General features: G+C 34.8%; 1 protein-coding gene across 5 annotated transcripts in view; it reads left to right on the top strand.

The window, feature by feature from the left end:
- The window catches only part of LOC131438798 (inositol 1,4,5-trisphosphate receptor), a 111795-nt gene that overhangs the window by 4916 nt on the left and 86537 nt on the right, over positions 1-20342 (top strand). For all 5 annotated transcript variants that reach the window (XM_058609082.1, XM_058609078.1, XM_058609081.1 and 2 more), the window contains exons 2-3: positions 1091-1545; positions 2571-3025. The gene's annotated coding sequence lies outside the window, so the exon portion shown is untranslated. The remainder of the gene's footprint in view (positions 1-1090; positions 1546-2570; positions 3026-20342) is intronic.

The following is a 20342-nucleotide window of genomic DNA, read 5'->3' as shown; positions in this document are numbered from 1 at the left end:
TGAAACAACGGAGAATTCACGTGAAGTTCATTTTGAAAATTCGGATCTTTTGGATGTTTGTCTAATATATGCCTTTTTAAAGACCAAAACCGACTGTACAGCATATTACATTTCGAAAATGTACAGTCGTAATGAACAGCGTCAGGAAGAATATCATGATTGCGGATATGTAAAAAGACATGTCGTCCAAGCTCTTCTACATAACCGAAAACTGCCTTCCGATAGAAAAAACAAGTTATTGCTTCCATTTCTTGTTACCGAATTATTTCAAAGTGATAACTGTTCGGTACAAAATTACCAAGTTTTCGGTGTATGTATTTTAGACAGCTGAATTTCTGTAACAAGCTTAGCGGAATACGTCAATTTATGTAAGCATAGCGGATAAATCGGTAATTTCGATCAAAGTGATGAATTATTCCGTAAAAATATTACCGAACTGAAAATTCGAAAATAAGTGTGTAGTTTGTAACAGAACGGAGATTCAAATGATAAATTTTCACCTCAAGACTGAACATAAAAAAACAATTTCTCATTTAGAAAGATTTTAGAAAATAAATGTATGAACTGATTCTAATCAATTTAAATCGAAGGGATTAAATTTTTGTGCTTTAAATTACTATACTATACACCTTTATGAGAAAGGTATCATTGAATTGGATGGTTAGTCACAAATTGTGACTTTGCTGTTAATTTTTATCGAAATATGATTCTTATCATTAATTCATTTTCAATGTCGACCCGAGTTGGCGGTTGAATGCATAGGGCACTGATCTTATAAGGCCAGTTATCTTATGTTCGCGCCCTGGAAGGATTCATTGTGCCAATAGAATCGTAGCCATGCAATGGTTTTGTACGCTCTGAATGGGCTGCGAAGTCTGTTGAAACCGAAAGTCTAATTCCACAAAAGGATTGTATTATCAAAGCTTTTCATCTTCAATATATACCGGGGTTTGCAGTAAATAAAACTGGCAACACCGTTATGATCACACTTCTGGAGGCCAGTGTAACGTTATACGCTAGCAATTGTAAACAACGGCGTGTGTATCGAATCACATGCTAACAAATGCTTTTCCATGATGATGCTTTCCAGCGGGAATCTGACCACCAGTATGAGTGAATCGATCGAATAGAGAGAATCGGAGAAGAAAACGACAACAGCAGCAAACACATTGTGAAAGTATTGAAGATCACAGGAAGAACAAAATCAGGATTTCCTAGAGTTGAAGAAGTGATTTGCTAAAATTGTGCTCTGTGGAAAGTGTTTTGTTTTTGTTGTAAATAGTTTTTGTGCTTGTTAGTGGAGAGAAGAGCCACACACTGATAGAGTGTCCCCGATTCGAGAAGAGCGAAGATTCAGTTCAGTAACAAAAAACAAGCATCGTTTGCATCGCGTTTTACTTCGTGCAGTGTCTGTGTCTCCCAACCGGGAGGGGAAACCGAAGGTGAACAAGGTCAGGATCATCTGACTATCATCGTGCAGCTGGGGCTAATTGGTGAAGTTGTGCGTGCGAATTGGATACTTCGATGATAGTATTTCTGAATCTGGTAAGTAATTGAGCTTCATAAACTATTCAGTAATTCTTTTATTGATCAATTAGCTTAATTTCGATAACTGAATGCCATTCAAAGAATGAAAAAACAATACAGGTTATGCTGAAAAAGGAGAGCGTACTTGGTGATTCAATTTTTGAATTGCCTCTGCTCGAAAAAAAAACTCATCGGATTCAATTAAATTATTTAGTACAGTTCCCCTTCGAAACTGTTCGGTACAAAATTACCAAGTTTTCGGTGTATGTATTTTAGACAGCTGAATTTCTGTAACAAGCTTAGCGGAATACGTCAATTTATGTAAGCATAGCGGATAAATCGGTAATTTCGATCAAAGTGATGAATTATTCCGTAAAAATATTACCGAACTGAAAATTCGAAAATAAGTGTGTAGTTTGTAACAGAACGGAGATTCAAATGATAAATTTTCACCTCAAGACTGAACATAAAAAAACAATTTCTCATTTAGAAAGATTTTAGAAATTAAATGTATGAACTGATTCTAATCAATTTAAATCGAAGGGATTAAATTTTTGTGCTTTAAATTACTATACTATACACCTTTATGAGAAAGGTATCATTGAATTGGATGGTTAGTCACAAATTGTGACTTTGCTGTTAATTTTTATCGAAATATGATTCTTATCATTAATTCATTTTCAATGTCGACCCGAGTTGGCGGTTGAATGCATAGGGCACTGATCTTATAAGGCCAGTTATCTTATGTTCGCGCCCTGGAAGGATTCATTGTGTCAATAGAATCGTAGCCATGCAATGGTTTTGTACGCTCTGAATGGGCTGCGAAGTCTGTTGAAACCGAAAGTCTAATTCCACAAAAGGATTGTATTATCAAAGCTTTTCATCTTCAATATATACCGGGGTTTGCAGTAAATAAAACTGGCAACACCGTTATGATCACACTTCTGGAGGCCAGTGTAACGTTATACGCTAGCAATTGTAAACAACGGCGTGTGTATCGAATCACATGCTAACAAATGCTTTTCCATGATGATGCTTTCCAGCGGGAATCTGACCACCAGTATGAGTGAATCGATCGAATAGAGAGAATCGGAGAAGAAAACGACAACAGCAGCAAACACATTGTGAAAGTATTGAAGATCACAGGAAGAACAAAATCAGGATTTCCTAGAGTTGAAGAAGTGATTTGCTAAAATTGTGCTCTGTGGAAAGTGTTTTGTTTTTGTTGTAAATAGTTTTTGTGCTTGTTAGTGGAGAGAAGAGCCACACACTGATAGAGTGTCCCCGATTCGAGAAGAGCGAAGATTCAGTTCAGTAACAAAAAACAAGCATCGTTTGCATCGCGTTTTACTTCGTGCAGTGTCTGTGTCTCCCAACCGGGAGGGGAAACCGAAGGTGAACAAGGTCAGGATCATCTGACTATCATCGTGCAGCTGGGGCTAATTGGTGAAGTTGTGCGTGCGAATTGGATACTTCGATGATAGTATTTCTGAATCTGGTAAGTAATTGAGCTTCATAAACTATTCAGTAATTCTTTTATTGATCAATTAGCTTAATTTCGATAACTGAATGCCATTCAAAGAATGAAAAAACAATACAGGTTATGCTGAAAAAGGAGAGCGTACTTGGTGATTCAATTTTTGAATTGCCTCTGCTCGAAAAAAAAAACTCATCGGATTCAATTAAATTATTTAGTACAGTTCCCCTTCGAGTCTGCATTCAACAAGTATCTCTCCAAACATCCATTTTTGCAGTTGTTTCATTTCGACCCAAGACGTTCTTCCTAACTCTGTGCAGTTTGGAACCGCACAGTTTTCCTCGAGCTTCGGCAAAATTGGTCGTTTTGCCTTTCGTGTTCGTGATTCTACGCCTATTCATGTTTACCAATGAATATTGTGTACAGAAAAAAAACGACCGATAATGATAATGATTGCTAAAGTAAACATCGAAAGACCTCGATTGTGGCAACGGGGTGTGATGCCGTTTTAGTATGACTACCGCCGGGTGCTGCCGTTCTCTGCTTCGCTGAGAGTTGGCGCAAATCCGGCTTCCATGAGTATGACGGTAACTCTTAACGGTTTCCGTGGTTCGAATTTTACGCAAAGATCGCTGTTATTTGGTTTGGAATCGATCATACCCCGTGTGTTAGATTTGACGAGAACAGTTCACCTGTTTTGGTTTGTCTGAAATCTTCCTGGAAAAAAAAATTTAATCATATTTGCTGTTCAATTATTCCGACGCAGGCCACTGAAAACAATATTTGATACTATCATCTAGAGATGGGCGTGATTCGTTCGCGAACGGGTTCAAAGTTCATGAGCGAAACGGTTGATTCACTCAAACCATGCGGCGTCCGACAGGGATGCCAAATCTTTATATTGATCATATTCATTAACTTTTTTCTTACCTAACAGGTTTTCTTATCGACATGTCAGTGCATAACAGTTTATGTTGATCTGTTATACCAGCGGTTTAGGTTAAACTGCAAGGTGGCATAAAAAATTAACATAAACTGTAATGCACTGACAAGTCTAAGACGAAACGTTAAGAACAGTAAATATGGCTATGTGCCCTAAGTACAAACACAAGACTTATCCCAAGTAGCACGTTAAGTTGCTGTCGTGTATTTTTCTACAGATTGTGCAATTAATCAAATTAGTTCATATTACTATTGTAGTAACTGTTGTGTTATGGAAAAAGCGCAATTTTTCTGTGTTGTGCAACCTATCTTTAATTCCTTCCGTTGTCACAAACATTTATTCACAATTATTGTGCAACTGGTACAAAAACTCATGCGTCGATCCCATCTTAAAGACAGTAATAAAATCAGAGAAAAAACAATTGTGAAACTCATGTAAACTACTACGTAATGTAAACAAGAATTGAATTGATGTTTACAAAAACTTAGCAAACATAATTTCGAATGAATAAGTTTCACATTTGATTTCCTATACAACTGCTCGTAACATAACACAAATATGGAACTTTAAAAATATTCTGCACATAAATAAATGGTAATACCAAATACAAATAATAATACGTCTAAGTCCCATACAAACATATCGCCAATGTTTGGTTCACAAAACATTCTAGTCCATCCTTCTACTAACCCTCGACAATGCCAAGTCACCATAAATATTCCTTTCTGGCAACTTCAATTAATGTTGCTATGGTTATATTTGCTTATTTATGGTTCCATAATAAATAATAAAAAGATACCATCAAAGTTTCCTCGAATCCGAATTTTAATTCAAATAAATAAATTCTTTTCTGGATTCGGAAAAAGGTTAAGTCTGCATTGTACAGGCGTATAATGAAACAATTCAGATAGTTAGAATGAATGTACATTTTAAATAGTTGTATGCAGGGCTTTTTTGCCATTTCTCTCTAAGGTTAGTGCACAATTTCACGATATCATCTAGATTGGTATCACGAATTGTTGGTATGGTTAAGTTGATAACCAAACGTGTTTGCGAATTGATAAGTATGATAAGTTTAAAAATGTGCAGATGAGTCATTTTCGAAAATATCCTTGGGTGCCCCGGTGTTATTATTCTTGGGTGCCCGATGTTATTTTCGAAATTATTCTTGGGTGCCACCACAAAAAGGTTTTGGTTGTATGTTTCTTATTGCACACTAATTTTTAGAGAATCATTTGTTGATCACGGCTAGGTATCAAACCATATTAAAAAAAAGTTATTTGTATTCGATTTAGGAGCGTCATAAACTGGTGAATATTACGATAATGATAAGACCATTTAGAGATTAGATGATGATTTAAGGGGTCGTGCGAATTATCTTACGATTCCACACTGATCACTTGAGTCCGGATGTTCGATACATGATTATTGATATTGGTATCTGTTATCTGTCTCTACGATCGTGCTTTAATTGTTTGAAAGTTTTGTTTTAGTGTATACACTAATGTATAATTCAATTTTGTAACATAGCTAGACATGAGTAAAGGCATTTCTCCTTGACCGCAGAGAAACTTTCAATTTCCTATATAAATCAGATAAAGATTTGTATTTGTTCCATCGTGTCCTGTGAATCCTACAATAAAAAGATTTAAAATTAATATAGTGATCCACAAACATACAAATATTTTCTTTAGTCTCCAAGCATGATTAATTATTTCGTCATAATAAACAGTATCCATGGTGAAATGATTTTCTGCCTTCAGCGTTGCTAGTTATTTGAAAATTTCACCTAAGTAGATTGTCACTCTGACATTGTACCTTTAGAGTGTACAGCGTAATACAAAACGTGTCCACGAAAATTCATCAGAGTATTCCGTATTATAATTTGTATTTGGTAATACTACATATTGTAGAATTGATCTTTTATGTTTTAGTAAATAGAAAATCGACAACGAACTGCATTTTTATGGTGAAACATGTCTTCGTACGCCTGAAATTTTCAAGCGCCTTTAAATGTACGTGTTTTGATGATTGCACATCAATTTATATGAAAATTATATTCTATTCTTTTCAATGAATATGATCGAGACAGTCTTTGAAATATGTATAAGAAAGCTATCAAACATTCATACACCAGTTGCACTATTTATGTACCATTTAATTCCACTATTTCACTGTAACGTTATTACACTTTCACAAGGCACTATACTTTAATTAAGCATAACAAACGTTACAATACAGATACGCGTATTTCGGAATGTTATTTACATCCTTCTTCAGTGTATCGGTTTTATAAGTTTGTTTTGATGGTACATAAATAGTGCAACTGTTAAATATATTTCGCTGATTTGATTTTTGTTTTCATTGCGTATGTAATGATGTATTTCTTAAACTTCTATGATAATATTCTCATATCGGCTAGTTTTACGTTAATTTCAAGCAATTAAATCTGGTACAACTTATTTGCAAGTTTCGAATTGTTTTTCTAAAAATGAAGAAAACTGCACACACTGACCTAAAATTTCATGAGGCAGTCAAGACAATGCGGACTCAGCAGCAAAATAGTTTTTACTGTGAGGTTTTCAATTCGGCTTATCAGTTTTTGCCTGGCGGAGAGCATAATTTCACTATTTTTTTCTTCACAAGAGGTATACAACCATTTCGGCATATATTGAGTTCGATACAATTATGAAAGCCATTCGGAATTTTTTTGATAACTTCGTTTTTACATGACGATGTGAAAATTTTGGCAGAGCTTCTATAACTACTAGTGCAACGTGGGCAAGTTGGTGATTTGCTGCACAATTGTTTTAGATATACTTAAAATTGTTCTATAGTGATTATTTTCGGTATTATCGTAAAACTTAACAGGTATAAGCAAAACAATTCTGAAACCATTGTAGAACCTGTTGAAATTTCAATAAGTTACATTTGCTACTTGGGATGTAATCTCCTTCAAGCGCAATAGAACCATTCCAACGCTTCTCTAACTTCTCGATGCCATGCTTGTAGAATGATTTGTCTTCTGCCTCAACATTCAGTTCAATGTTAATTATTTTTTTTAGATCAGCGAATAGCCAGTAGTCACTAGGAGCCAAATCTGAAATATACGGTGGATGAGGAAGCAATTCTTAGGGTAATTCGTTGAACCATCGTTGCCATCAACTGTGAATCGGTTCATTGTCTTGGTGAAACAGTGGAACATATGAATTTACATATATATATATATATATATATATATATATATATATATATATATATATATATATATATATATATATATATATATATATATATATATATATATATATATATATATATATATATATATATATATATATATATATATATATATATATATATATATATGTATATATATATATATATATATATATATATATATATATATATATATATATATATATATATATATATATGATTTGGTTATTACCATGAAGACATCATTTGCTTCCGCAATTCTGAGATTTTTGTGTAGGGAAAATTCTAAACCTACTTGTATTGTGTAATGGGGAAAAGGAACTTATATACTAACTTACTAACTAATACAGAGAGCGAATCGATTCAATTGAAGATTGCATCGATTTTTGTCGGAATTTGCTTATAATATTATGTGACATTACATCTAATGGTTCTATATTTGTGAGTCTGTGTAACTCATTTGTATTAAACCAGGGAGGACGCTTCAGAATCATTTTCAGAATTTTATTCTGAATCCTTTGAAGCGTTTTCTTCCTGGTGGAACAACAGCTTGACCAAATTGGTACCGCATAAAGCATGGCTGGTCTGAAAATTTGTTTATAAATTAACAATTTGTTTTTTAGACAGAGCTTAGAATTTCTGTTTATAAGAGGATATAAACATTTAATATATTTATTACACTTTGCCTGGATTCCTTCAATGTGATCCTTGAAAGTGAGTTTTTTGTCATACGTTAAACCTAAGTATTTAGCTTGATCAGACCATGTCAATTCCAAGCCATTCAATTTGAGAATGTGATTATTGTTTGGTTTAAGAAAAGAAGCTCTTGGCTTGTGAGGAAAGATAATTAATTGCGTTTTTGCTGCATTTGGTTTAATTTTCCATTTTGACAGATAATCACTGCAAATATTTAAACTTCTTTGTAGGCGACTGCAGATCACTCTTAGATTTCTACCCGTGGCTAACAGACTTGTGTCGTCACAGAATAGCGATTTCTGACAACCAACGGGTAGATTTGGAAGATAAGAAGTGAAAATATTATACAAGATTGGAGCTACACTCGAACCCTGCGGAACACCGGCTCGTACGGGTAGCAATTCAGATTTACAATTCTGATAGCTAACCTGAAGAGTACGATCAGTTAAATAATTTTGAATCATTTTGATCAAATAAATAGGAAACTGGAAATCAGACATTTTTGCTATTAAACCTTTGTCCCAAACACTGTCGAATGCTTTTTCTATGTCTAGAAGAGCAACTCCAGTGGATAACCCAGAAGATTTATTTGATTTTATCATGTTCGTTACTCTGACAAGTTGATGAGTAGTTAAATGTTCATGACGAAATCCAAACTGCTCTGGTAAAAAAATTGAATTCTCATTTATATGAGTCATCATTCTCAACAAGATATTTTTTTCAAAAAGTTTACTGATAGAAGAAAGTAAGCTAATGGGGCGATAACTTGATGTTTCTGCTGGGTTTTTATCAGGTTTTAGGATAGGAATTACTTTAGCGTTTTTCCATCTTTTTGGGAAGTAAGCTAATGAAAAACACTTGTTGAAAATTTTAACCAGGAGTCTCAAGGCAACATCGGGAAGATTTTTAATAAGAATATTAAAAATTCCATCATTACCAGGAGCCTTCATGTTTTTGAGTTTCCTAATAATTGATTTAATTTCATCAAAATTCGTCTCAATAATGTCATCGTGTGATAACACGGGTTGAAATATGATCATATTTCAGTGAGACTTCATTTTCAATAGGACTCACAACGTTTAAATTAAAATTGTGGACACTCTCGAACTGCTGAGCAAGTTTTTGAGCTTTTTCACCATTTGTAAGAAGTATTTGATTTCCTTCCTTGAGAGCAGGAATTGGTTTCTGAGGTTTCTTAAGAACCTTAGAAAGTTTCCAGAAAGGTTTAGAATATGGTTTAATTTGTTCAACTTCTTTAGCGAAATTTTCATTTCGCAAAAGAGTAAATCTATGTTTAATTCCTTTTTGTAAATCCTTAACTATGTTTTTCATAGCAGGATCACGAGAACGTTGATATTGTCGTCGACGAACATTCTTCAACCGAATGAGCAGTTGAAGATTGTCATCGATGATAGGAGAATTTAATTTAGTTTGAGCCTTGGGAACTGAAAGATTTCTAGCTTCGATAATATAATGATTCAAATTATCAATTGCTGTGTCGATGTCCGCAGAATTTTCTAAAATAGTTTCATGATCCACATGATTTTCAATGTGAGATCTGTAATACAACCAATTAGCTCTATGATAGTTGAAAATAGAACTAGTTGGATTAATTATAGCTTCGTTGGAAAGTCTAAATGTTACAGGAAGATGATCTGAGTCAAAGTCAGCATGAGTAATCGGTTCACTACAAATGTGACTTTGATCTGTTAGAACCAGATCAATTGTAGACGGGTTTTTCACGGAAGAAAAACAAGTAGGATTACTGGGATAAAGAACTGTAAAGTAACCAGAGTTGATTATGAAGTATTTTACCATTACTGTTATTTTGCCTACAATTCCACTGGACATGCTTAGCATTTAAGTCCCCTATTACGAAAAATTTCGATCGATATCTTGTAAGTTTTTGCAAATCGCCTTTAAAGAAATTTAATTGTTCGCCGGTGCATTGGAATGGCAAATATGCTCCAGCGATGAAATAAATTCCATGAATGGTTTCAACTTCGATTCCCAAGCTTTCAATAACTTTAGTATTGAAAGAAGGTAAAATTCGATGTTTAATTTGCCGTTGGACAAAAATGGCAACTCCACCACCAATTCCAGTAAACCTGTCAAATCGATGAACCACATAATGTGGATTACTTTTCAATTTTACATTTGGTTTAAGAAAAGTTTCTGTCACAATGGCAATATGAATTTTGTGAACTTTGAGAAAATTATAAAATTCATCTTCACTCGATTTCAAAGATCGAGCATTCCAATTTAAAATATTCAAATAATTATTTAACATCACTGTTAAATTTTAAATTCATTATAATATTATTTGCAAATTTCCATCCGATTTGAAATGCTTCAAAAAGTGATGAAGTCGAATTCATTTGGATGATCATTTGAAAAAGTTGATCTTGTAGGTAGATCATTTTATTTTCAGTTATATCGCCTAAATCGACTTCATTTAAAGAAGCGAATGGCATTGAAGGAATATTTGTAGGTAGACTGCCATTAGAAGAAGATGATTTGGCCGGTCTACCTATTAATAAATTGTTTTCGTTAGAAGAAGAACTGCAAGGCGGTCCTGTGTTTTGATTATTTACATTAGAAGAAATAGGTGATAGATTTCTACCTAATATACCAGCATAACTGACATTAGAAGAAGATGATGACGAGGTCGATCTACCTGTCAATAAATTGTTTTCGTTAGAAGACGAATTGGCAGGCGTACCTGTTTTTTGTTTCGAAGAAATCAAAGAAAAATTAGGCGTGGCATTTGTAACGGTTTTTTGATTTTCAGGTATGTTCTGTAAATTTAAGGTCGTTGATTTGACTTGTTGTCGAAGCGAACGAGCGTTTAAAATTTTTTCCCTGACAGGACATTTCAAATAATTGGATTTATGATTTCCATTGCAATTTGAACATGAAAATTTATCAGTGGTTTCATTCATTGAACAAACGTCTTTCGAATGCGATTTACCACAATTCAAACACCGTATATCCATATGACAATTTTTGGTTCCATGACCGAAGCCTTGGCAACGACGACATTGCGTTAAGTTTGCAATACGATTATGCCGTTTATAATGTTCCCAATGAATTTTAATGTGGGAAATGAAACGTACTTTTTCTAAAGTTTTCAAATTGTTTACATCACTTCGATTGAAGTGTATTAGGTAAAGTTCATGGGAAATTCCAGAGCGTGGTTTAGAAGTACCATTCGCTCTTTTTTTCATAAGTATTACTTGGGAAGGGGCAAAACCAAGCAATTCTTTTAGTTCATTTTTAATTTCATCAATACTTTGATCATTTGATAATCCTTTCAAGACAGCCTTGAAGGGTCTGTCTGATTTTATATCATATGAATAAAATTTATGAAGTTTTTCGGACAAATATCGAATAAGACGTTCGTAATCTTCCAATCCATCCACCAAGACTCGACATTCTCCTCTTCGTCCGATTTGAAATGAGACTTTTACTTCCGGGAGAAAAGTAGAAAGCTCAGTACGGAATGCTTTGAAGTCGGAAATCATCACCGTCACTGGTGGCATAGATTGATGTTTCTTCCCAGAACGACAAGCGTCCATTTTGGGAATTTTTGAAGAATTTTCTTCTATGTCGCTACAATCGGATTCAGGAAGAATCTCGTAAATATTGTTAGACGGCATAGGATCAACGTAAGGGAAATCCGTCCGTTGTCTTTTATTTTTACATTCAGATTCTATAAGATCGTGAATGTTATTAGAAAAATGTTGAATAACGGATTGTGATTTATTCCGTATTGAATTATTTTTAGCCTTAGGCTTGTTGCCTTTCCGGTTGGACGCAGGCATTTTTGAAATTAATGAAATTTTAAATTAAATTAACTAGGCTAAATTAGTCTTCGATTAGACTCCTAGCTAGCCTTAAAAAAGGCTGATTAATTTCTTAGTCACTCAATATCACTATTTGTATCACTTAGTCACTCTAATATCACTCTTTGTGTCACTTAGTCACTTAGTTAGTGATTCAGGTAGCCTTGAAAAAGACTGAAGCCTTGAATCAATGAAACTCTAGGTAGCCAGAAAAAAAATTCCAGGAGCCAAGAGCTATACGCGTGCGGTGCGAACGACTGTTCAACACCGACTGGTTTGTTTTTTATTGATTTTTGCATTCAAACGACCGAACAGAGTTTTATAGTTTTTTTTTCTATTGATTGTTTTTCCTTTTTCAAGATAGTCGAGAATTATAACATGTGTATCACAAAATACTGATTCTATAATCATCCCAGCTGACTGTTATGCATTTGGACGCTTCGGATGTGGTTTACTGGCTGCAATCCGTTCCGATCATGATCGTTTTGAATTAAATGATGGATCCATATTTCATCCATTGTCACATGTCGACGCAAAAAAACTTATTTATTTCTTGTGAACACTACTCTGAATCATCAAAACGTTGTTTTTTTTTAATGGACTGTGAGTACACTTGGCTCGTACTTTGAACAGAGATTTGTCATTGTCCAATGTTCATGCATAATTGTAAATACACTGCCTTTTGATATCTTTACGGCCTCAGCTATCTAAAGCCATTTCAATTTGCGATTAAATATAACCAATTTGTGAACTTTTTTTATGTTTTCGTACTCAATTGGACCATGTTTAAATTCAGCAAACAAATCAAAAACAAATGGTCCTTTTAGATAAAGCAGAGTCCGGGAAACACGTTTGAAGCCATTGCTGAAATTCTTATAAATCCATTGTAGCTTCAATTAAATGGCTGTCACTTTTACTGACTAATCGAAATGGCATGAAATTTCCATACTCCAATTACTTGTTCCCGTCGGGTAAAAAAAATGGAACAAAACCGCTTTCTTGTTCACCTAGTGGTGTGATAATGTCTTTTTTTGCGGTTTAAACAGACTCATTCAAGCATATTTTTAACGCGAATTGCGGCAAAATTTATTCAGATTGATTCGGGTAATTCACAAACGCATGCTTCAGCGCTTACGTCACATATTCATCAACATTCCTCAAAGCAAGTGTTCATTGGTGACTTTCGGAAATAATTGTGCGGATAGAAAAAAAAAAGATTTACGGTTACGTCGCTTATACTACAGTTACGTAACCGATAATAGTAGTTTTCTAACGAGCCTAGTATTGTTGAAATCGGCTCAACCATTTCCGAGAAAATTGAGCAGAAGAAACAAAATTGTGTGTTGTCGGTTACTTCTTGTGATCTTCGAACCTAAATCACATCTCAAGATTAGCTTACAAATGAGCCAAAGCTTGTGAAAATCGATTCATCTATCTCGAGAAAATGAAGCTAAGAAAATAAATTGCGTTTCATCGATAAGATCACTTATATCATTATATCTCCGGAGCCAGAAACGACAGCCATTTGGTCTTTGAACTTGATTTCCAGCTCAAAAATAGCTTTCAAACGAGTTTGTAGAGAATATTTCCGCTTTCTCGGAGAAAATCGAGCGGCAAGAAAAAAAAATGCGTTTTGTCGGTTACGTCGCTTATACGATTATATCTCCGAAATTTGAAGTGTCAACCATATGATCTTCAAACTAGATCCATAACCCAATTTCAGTTTTGAACGAGCCAAAAATTATTCAAACCTGTTCATCCATATCCGAGAAATTGATCGGTAATGAGTTTTGGCGTTGATTTTTTAAGTATATAAGAAAGGGGCATTCGCCCCGGGCGCAACTTTTTTAGGGAGATGGCAAAGTTTGTCTTGGGACCTTCTTTTTTTGCTCGCTCAAGTCATCTTTCCGGAAATGGTGTTCAGCTTTGTTTTTTTGCTCTCTAAACCAAGGTAGGGGCGGCAAACCTCTTATTTTACCCCGGGCGCCAAATTTCCTCAGTACTCCACTGTGTGAGGGAGACATATTTGTGCATGTTGTTTAACCCTCAGGGTACGGACTGGGTTACCGTAACCCGAGCGAAATTTGAAAGAAGCGCCATACGAAGAGAAGTCGGCGAGGGGGGTCCGGACCAGGGGGGGAAAAAACTTATAGGTACACACTATTAGAGGCCCAAGCGGCAGAGTCAGTCTCTGCTTTGTGTCCGAGCTAGACACATATAAACATTGTGCTCGGGTGTGGTACACCCAGTCCGTATCGAACGTTACAAAATCCAAAATTTTCAAAAAAATTATGTTTTAATTTTCGTCTGTTTGCCGCTGAGGAATAAAAAGGTAAGTAAGAATACGTACTCTTTACTTAATTTTGTAGACTCTAACCTCAAAATAACGCGTTGTACATGGTGTAAGCGAAGTATTGTAGTAGATCTCAATCACTTGAACGTACGTCTTATATCGAAATCTTTGCTGCTCGTAGGGAATTATAACTCATTAAATTTTGTTTCTTGTAATTTTTTGTTAAAGAACACGCATTAAAAACATTAATTTTAACCTTTATCATCATAAATCAACGAAACAACGTTTTTTCGCTAACTCGAAAAAACGCGTATTTTCATTTTTCAAAAAAAATATAGTTTTTGGAATAAATCAAAAAACCGTTATGGACATTTGTAAGAACTACTTTTTACCTTTCAAATGCGAGTTATACAATGTTAATATTTTTTTTTTCAAAAAGTTACAGCATTTTGAAAAACAAACGTTTTTTACAAAAAAAATTCAAGACCCGTTCACATTTTTCATTATAATTTTTTTTCAATCAGTTAAATGATTAATCTGACAACTCTATTATATTTTTGAGACAATTTCACACAAAATAAAAAAAAAATTATTCAAATTGACAAAGTACAGCTCGATATACACCCAATCAAAGTCGCCGGGTTAGGCTAACCCTGTCCGTACTGAACGTAACTTTTTTATAGTCCGTACCCTGAGGGTTAAGACGGTCAATTTAGTCATTAAATTCATAATGTTCCTATAATTGATTTTCTCGCCTATAGCGAAATTGTTCATTCTTTGTTACAGATCTGAATCTTTGACATGAGCTAAACTTATTGTGATCGACTCTAATAATCAGATACATGCTAATTCCCGTAGACAATACGAGTAGTAAAAATTTGGCTATTTTTAACAATACACTACAACTTTATGAGTTTGGCGAATCCGATCAGTTATTATGAATCTCATAAAATGCTTTTTTTAATATTCGAGTTTCCAAATTCAAACAGCCAAAAGCGAGAAAATTCCAAGAAATTTTGTCCTCTTATGTTCAATTTAATGATTACTATATGATTCAGATACAACAATTTACTGAATATATTTTTTTCACTCCGCTTTAAATATACAAAACCACGAATGTTTTTCGTTATTATTTGAAAATATGTGGTTTCATTCGTTTTTTTTAACATGTTACGCTTCGGTTATCGCCATCATTCTACTTACAGTATCGTGGAAAATGCAATTATTCAAAATTGTTGGTAAAACTTGACATAAAGGTATTTCTATTATGTGTATGTACCTTTTTGTAATAAATGGCTATAGAATTCGCTCAAACTAAACAAAAATTTTTCGAAGTGTGAAAAAGCATGTCAGTTTTATTTGTATTAACATCATCCAGTTAACAGATCGGCTGAAAAGTTCGTATCGTTTCTATGAGAGGGCGCCACTAGAATTAAATCCATACCATTTTCAGTTAGTACCAACCTTCAAAAGATACGTGTATAAATTTGACAGCTGTCTGATTATTAGTTTGTGAGATATTGCTTTTTGAGTGAAGCTACTTTTGTTATTGTGAAAAAAAAAATGGAAAAAAAGGGCGAAGCAACAATTCGTAAGTGGTTTGCAAAATTTCGTACTGGTCATATGAGCACCAAAGACGATGAACGCAGTGGACGTCCAAAAGAGGCTGTTACCGATGAAAACGTGAAAAAAATCCACCAAATGATTTTCAATGACCGTAAAGTGAAGTTGATCGAGATAGCTGACACCCTAAAGATATCAAAGGAACGTGTTGGACATATTATTCACGAATATTTGGATATGAGAAAGCTTTGTGCAAAATGAGTGCCGCGTGAGCTCACAATCGATCAAAAACAACAACGAATTGATGATTCTGAGCAGTGTGAAATTGAACAAATTGGGCTTCGAATTGCTCCCTCATCCACCGTATTCTCCAGATTTGGCACCCAGTGACTTTTTCCTGTTCTCAGACCTCAAGAGAATGCTCGCTGGTAAAAAAATTTAGAAGCAATGAAGAGGTAATCGCTGAAACTGAGGCCTATTTCGAGGCAAAGGACAAATCGTACTACAAAAATGGTATCGAAAAGTTGGAAGATCGCTATAATCCCTGTATCGCCTCTGATGGCAATTATGTTGAATAATAAAAACGAATTTTGGCAAAAAAATGTGTGTTTCTATTAAACGATACGAACTTTTCAGCCGAACTGTTATACCATCCGTTTTTTTACCCATATTGGTATAGTTTTACCATCTACTTTCGTTTAAACTCAAGTAAATTGAAAAAACATCGTCATAAATTGTTCGAAATACATGGGTTATGTCGAAAGAATCTCCGTAACGATATCTCACTCACTCACGGGCATTTCTTTCACGAACGGCTCAAAAGAATTAATTATTGTGACAGAATGAAGAATGAATCAGTAGTTCTTTTTTCAAGAACGGAAGTTGTAATAAAAAAGCTTCATCGCGAAATCTCAGTTCCAATTTGTGCGATCTTTTGCTTTGTTTTGAAAATTTAGTTCCCGTTTAGTTTTTGCACAAACATACCAACTATCAGAAGAACGAACGAACGCCTCTTGATAACTAGTTCTTTCAATAGAACTCTGCAGTACTGAACGGTATTTTGAAATAAACTGTGGCCCATCTCTATTCCTAACTCTACTCTGACATCCGATATACAAGATTTTAGTTCTGGTGTTGATGTATTACCAATAAAAATTAAATCTATTTTTCCACTGATTGCGCCTAGTTACTCAATGAAGTATCCACCATCTGCCAACACTGCCGACGACTACCGTATCAAGCTGTCTAATCACGAGCTTGTAAACATCACTGCATTGCTCGCATAGTGCCGGGTCGGGTCCGGGGCCGCGAGGCTCGCTATTACTAAAACGTGCCCAACGTTGGGCCTTACTGCATCCAACCGGTTGAACGAGTGTTAATACTAGGTAAATAAATAAATAAATACCGTATGTTGATTGCGGCACGAGTTCACAGTGTTTCGAGCTGTATTGGTGCAGTCGTATACGGTAACAATAGGAGGTAGTGAGTGTAGTTGATCTTCGTATTGCGATTCGTTTCCCTCTAACCAGATCCATACCGCTTCTGTGCCGAAGTATCGCCTCTCGCCGACTGGTTTTGATTTTCGACCGACGGAATTGGGTGCAAGGGTGGCGGAAGGCGTCAGTTTTAAATTTATATCACTCGATTACTATGTGATCAATGCGCTCAGAAATAGTTGCATATCGAAATGGATTGTCTCGAAGGAACCGGAGTGTGCCTTTTTCACTACGTACTGAACCGTGGAGAAATTTGCTGTACGGAGTCTGTATCTACCGGTCTATTCACTGACTATGCAGTGAACGTCTGGCATCATTGAATTTGAATTACAGTAGATTGAAGTTTCAAGTGGCATGAGAATATTAGTTAATCAAGCATTGGTTTCATTCAGGTAATTGAGTATAATATAATGAGCAAATACAGTAGCATTTGTTGATTATAGAAACTCGAGTCTCAATCTTGTGTTGCTGCACAACTCAGTGTTTAAATATTTCCCAATATTACCTGGTGTTGGTTAGCATAACAGCAGATTTCTTGATTATTTTGTCGATTGCATTATCGATTGTTTAATGGTTGATACGAACACTGTAACTTGAAAATATTGTGCTGAAAACAAGACACCGTTCTAACAGGGATACTCGTGCGTTCAAGTGCCGAGTTGAAATTATTCTTCATGTCAATAGGGTCATGGTACCGTCTTCGTGTATTTGTACGCTTATATCGATTTTCATAGGAAAATACCGAGCTCGATGGATGCTCTGGTATTGCATCGTCACTCCTATTCGAAAATGCAAAAGTAGATCGGTTTACAACTTCTGTGTTTTTGAAAACTGAGAGCGTAGTGCCACGAATTACAGTATCAAAGATTTATTACTGTTTCCTTTTGCATTTTCAGTTACTGAAACTAGAGTTCCGAGTAAAGTCAAACATCAAAACAGGAACAAATCGAGATCTTATTATGATAGCAATATCCAATTGAAATCTAATGTCGTTTTTGATTGACGCCAAACCTAACCCAATGGAAACTCTAACTGCTGTCAAACCGTTTGTTTGAAGCCAGTTTTGAACCTAGTTTCAACGTTGTTGAACTGAAAATCGAGTCAGTTTCGAACCTGGTTTTTATATCAGGTTTGCTCAATCCTCCGTTGCTAAGTGCGAAATCAACACAGTTTCGTGAAAAGTGTGTGTTTGATGAAACTACCCTGGGTCAGTCAGTCAGTTTCAAGCGAAAAATTTGATTTCGGCGCGTCAATTTCTACACTGCTATCAAATTATGTTATCATTTTGCTGTTAATAATTAGACCTATTGAAAAAGAAAGATGCAAGGCAAATGTTAGCAAAACATCTGTTTTAATCTACCTAGTGGTGGGATGCAACCTTTCACATTAACGTCCATATGGAATATTGATGTATTTCGGAGTGTTCTCGGTATCGGAAAATGGGGACCAACATTTCGAAGTGTTACAATAAGCCCAATAAATTTAATTAGTTTTTCCATCACTATACTTTATGTTTCGTATTCGACTCGTCAGTACATAACAGTTTATGTTGAACTGTTAGGTAACCCAGTAGTTCTAACATAAACCGCAAGGCAGACATAAAGTTTCTGCTACTTGCAGAGCACTTTTTTTTTATTTTCACCGTAATCCAACATCTTTACTGTCGTGCGGAACGTAAACAAGTATCGAATTATACTGGCCGATTCAGGTGATGGTCATTTAGGGGTAAATCTATTTTGTGCATAAGCACATAACCGTCACATTTTACATCAGTTTTGAATATTTAATCCATCCATGCACAGTGGTCCAGGAAGCCAAATTAGCAGGAAACAATTCTTTACGCCTTTATCATTGTACCTAGAGATTTAAAGTCTTCAGGACATTAGTTGAACTTGATAAACTGCGTTTTTTGGCATAAGTGGCTTTGGGGTGATCCTAAAACAAAACATGCTTTTAATAACATTTTCTAAATCTGGATACGATAGAGCAATGCATCCCTCCACAATAATCAATTTAAAGCAACTTTGTTGAAGATACTAGATCTGTATCTCAAATCGTTTTCATATTAGAACGGTTTGGGTATCCTATGTTTGGGTTCTTTTTAAAATTACAGCTTTTTTCGATAAATTTTTTGTTTGAATTTTCTTAATAAAGTTATGTTCTAGGTATTAAGAGTAAGTAAGAAGATTTTTTTCTATATTGTCTGGTTCAATAGTTATGGAACATTTGAACAAAAAATATGCCTTTTTCAAATAATAATTTCCCAAAATGGGCCAATCCGAAAAAAATTCTTTTAGTTACATTTGATAGCTTGTACTTTTTTTATAGTATTCGAAAAAATTATAAAACAGCTATTTTTCTATCTCATTTAAATCAAAATTTCGTGCAAGCATTTTTATATGTTTTCATACAGCATGACAGCGATTAACATGAAGAATATTGCATTTGAACAATTTTAACAAGATTATCAACCCTGCAAGGTCTTTCATACCATCGACCTAGCTAGGTCGTAAAAAGATATCCATTTTGCACCAGAAAAGCACGTGACAGTACTAATGAATTATCAAAACGTGTTCATCCGTTTGAAGTTAACTGCGGTGGTAAAACAAAAACAAATTAGGTTTTACAATATGACATCACAAACGAACTCGTGATGAAGCAAGTTAATGTTCGACATGTACCGATGTTTGTTTAAGTTTACAATAACACGTATTCAAATTAGGATGAACAATTCACTGTTAGCTGTTAAATGATGTTTATTTAGTGAATTTTGTGTGGTTATGTCATGTTCGTGTAAAACCAGTAAAATTCATGCTAATCTAACATAAAGTCAATACAAATGAAATTTTCCGTCATTTGACAAATGAATGGCAGCAATTGTAAATCCTTTTACGCGTTTGATGATAAAGCGATGTTTCGGAGCAAAGTGAAACAAGATTTTCAATACTTTTTTATGCAATTGTTTCTAAGTACCAAAAAGACTGTGTACAGCATCTTTTTTCATGGCATTTTGCCTCGGATCGATTTTAGCACGGCTCGTTTTTGGCAACATAATCGTTCGAGTATGACATGTAAACTAGATGATGGCAGCATCTTCAAGTTGAAGTAATTTCATATTTTTTTTGATTTAAACTACTTACAGTCATAAATGCTGGAAGAACATAACTCCCATATACCATTCGACTCAGTTCGTCGAGATCAGCAAATACGTGTGTGACAAATAATTTCACTCAATTTTCTCGGAGATGGCTAAACCGTTTTCTACAAACTCAGATGCATATGA

This window comes from Malaya genurostris, chromosome 3, assembly GCF_030247185.1.
Source record: "Malaya genurostris strain Urasoe2022 chromosome 3, Malgen_1.1, whole genome shotgun sequence".
In the NCBI taxonomy this organism is placed as follows: Eukaryota; Metazoa; Arthropoda; class Insecta; order Diptera; family Culicidae; genus Malaya; species Malaya genurostris.
This window is presented reverse-complemented; position numbering and strand designations above follow the sequence as displayed.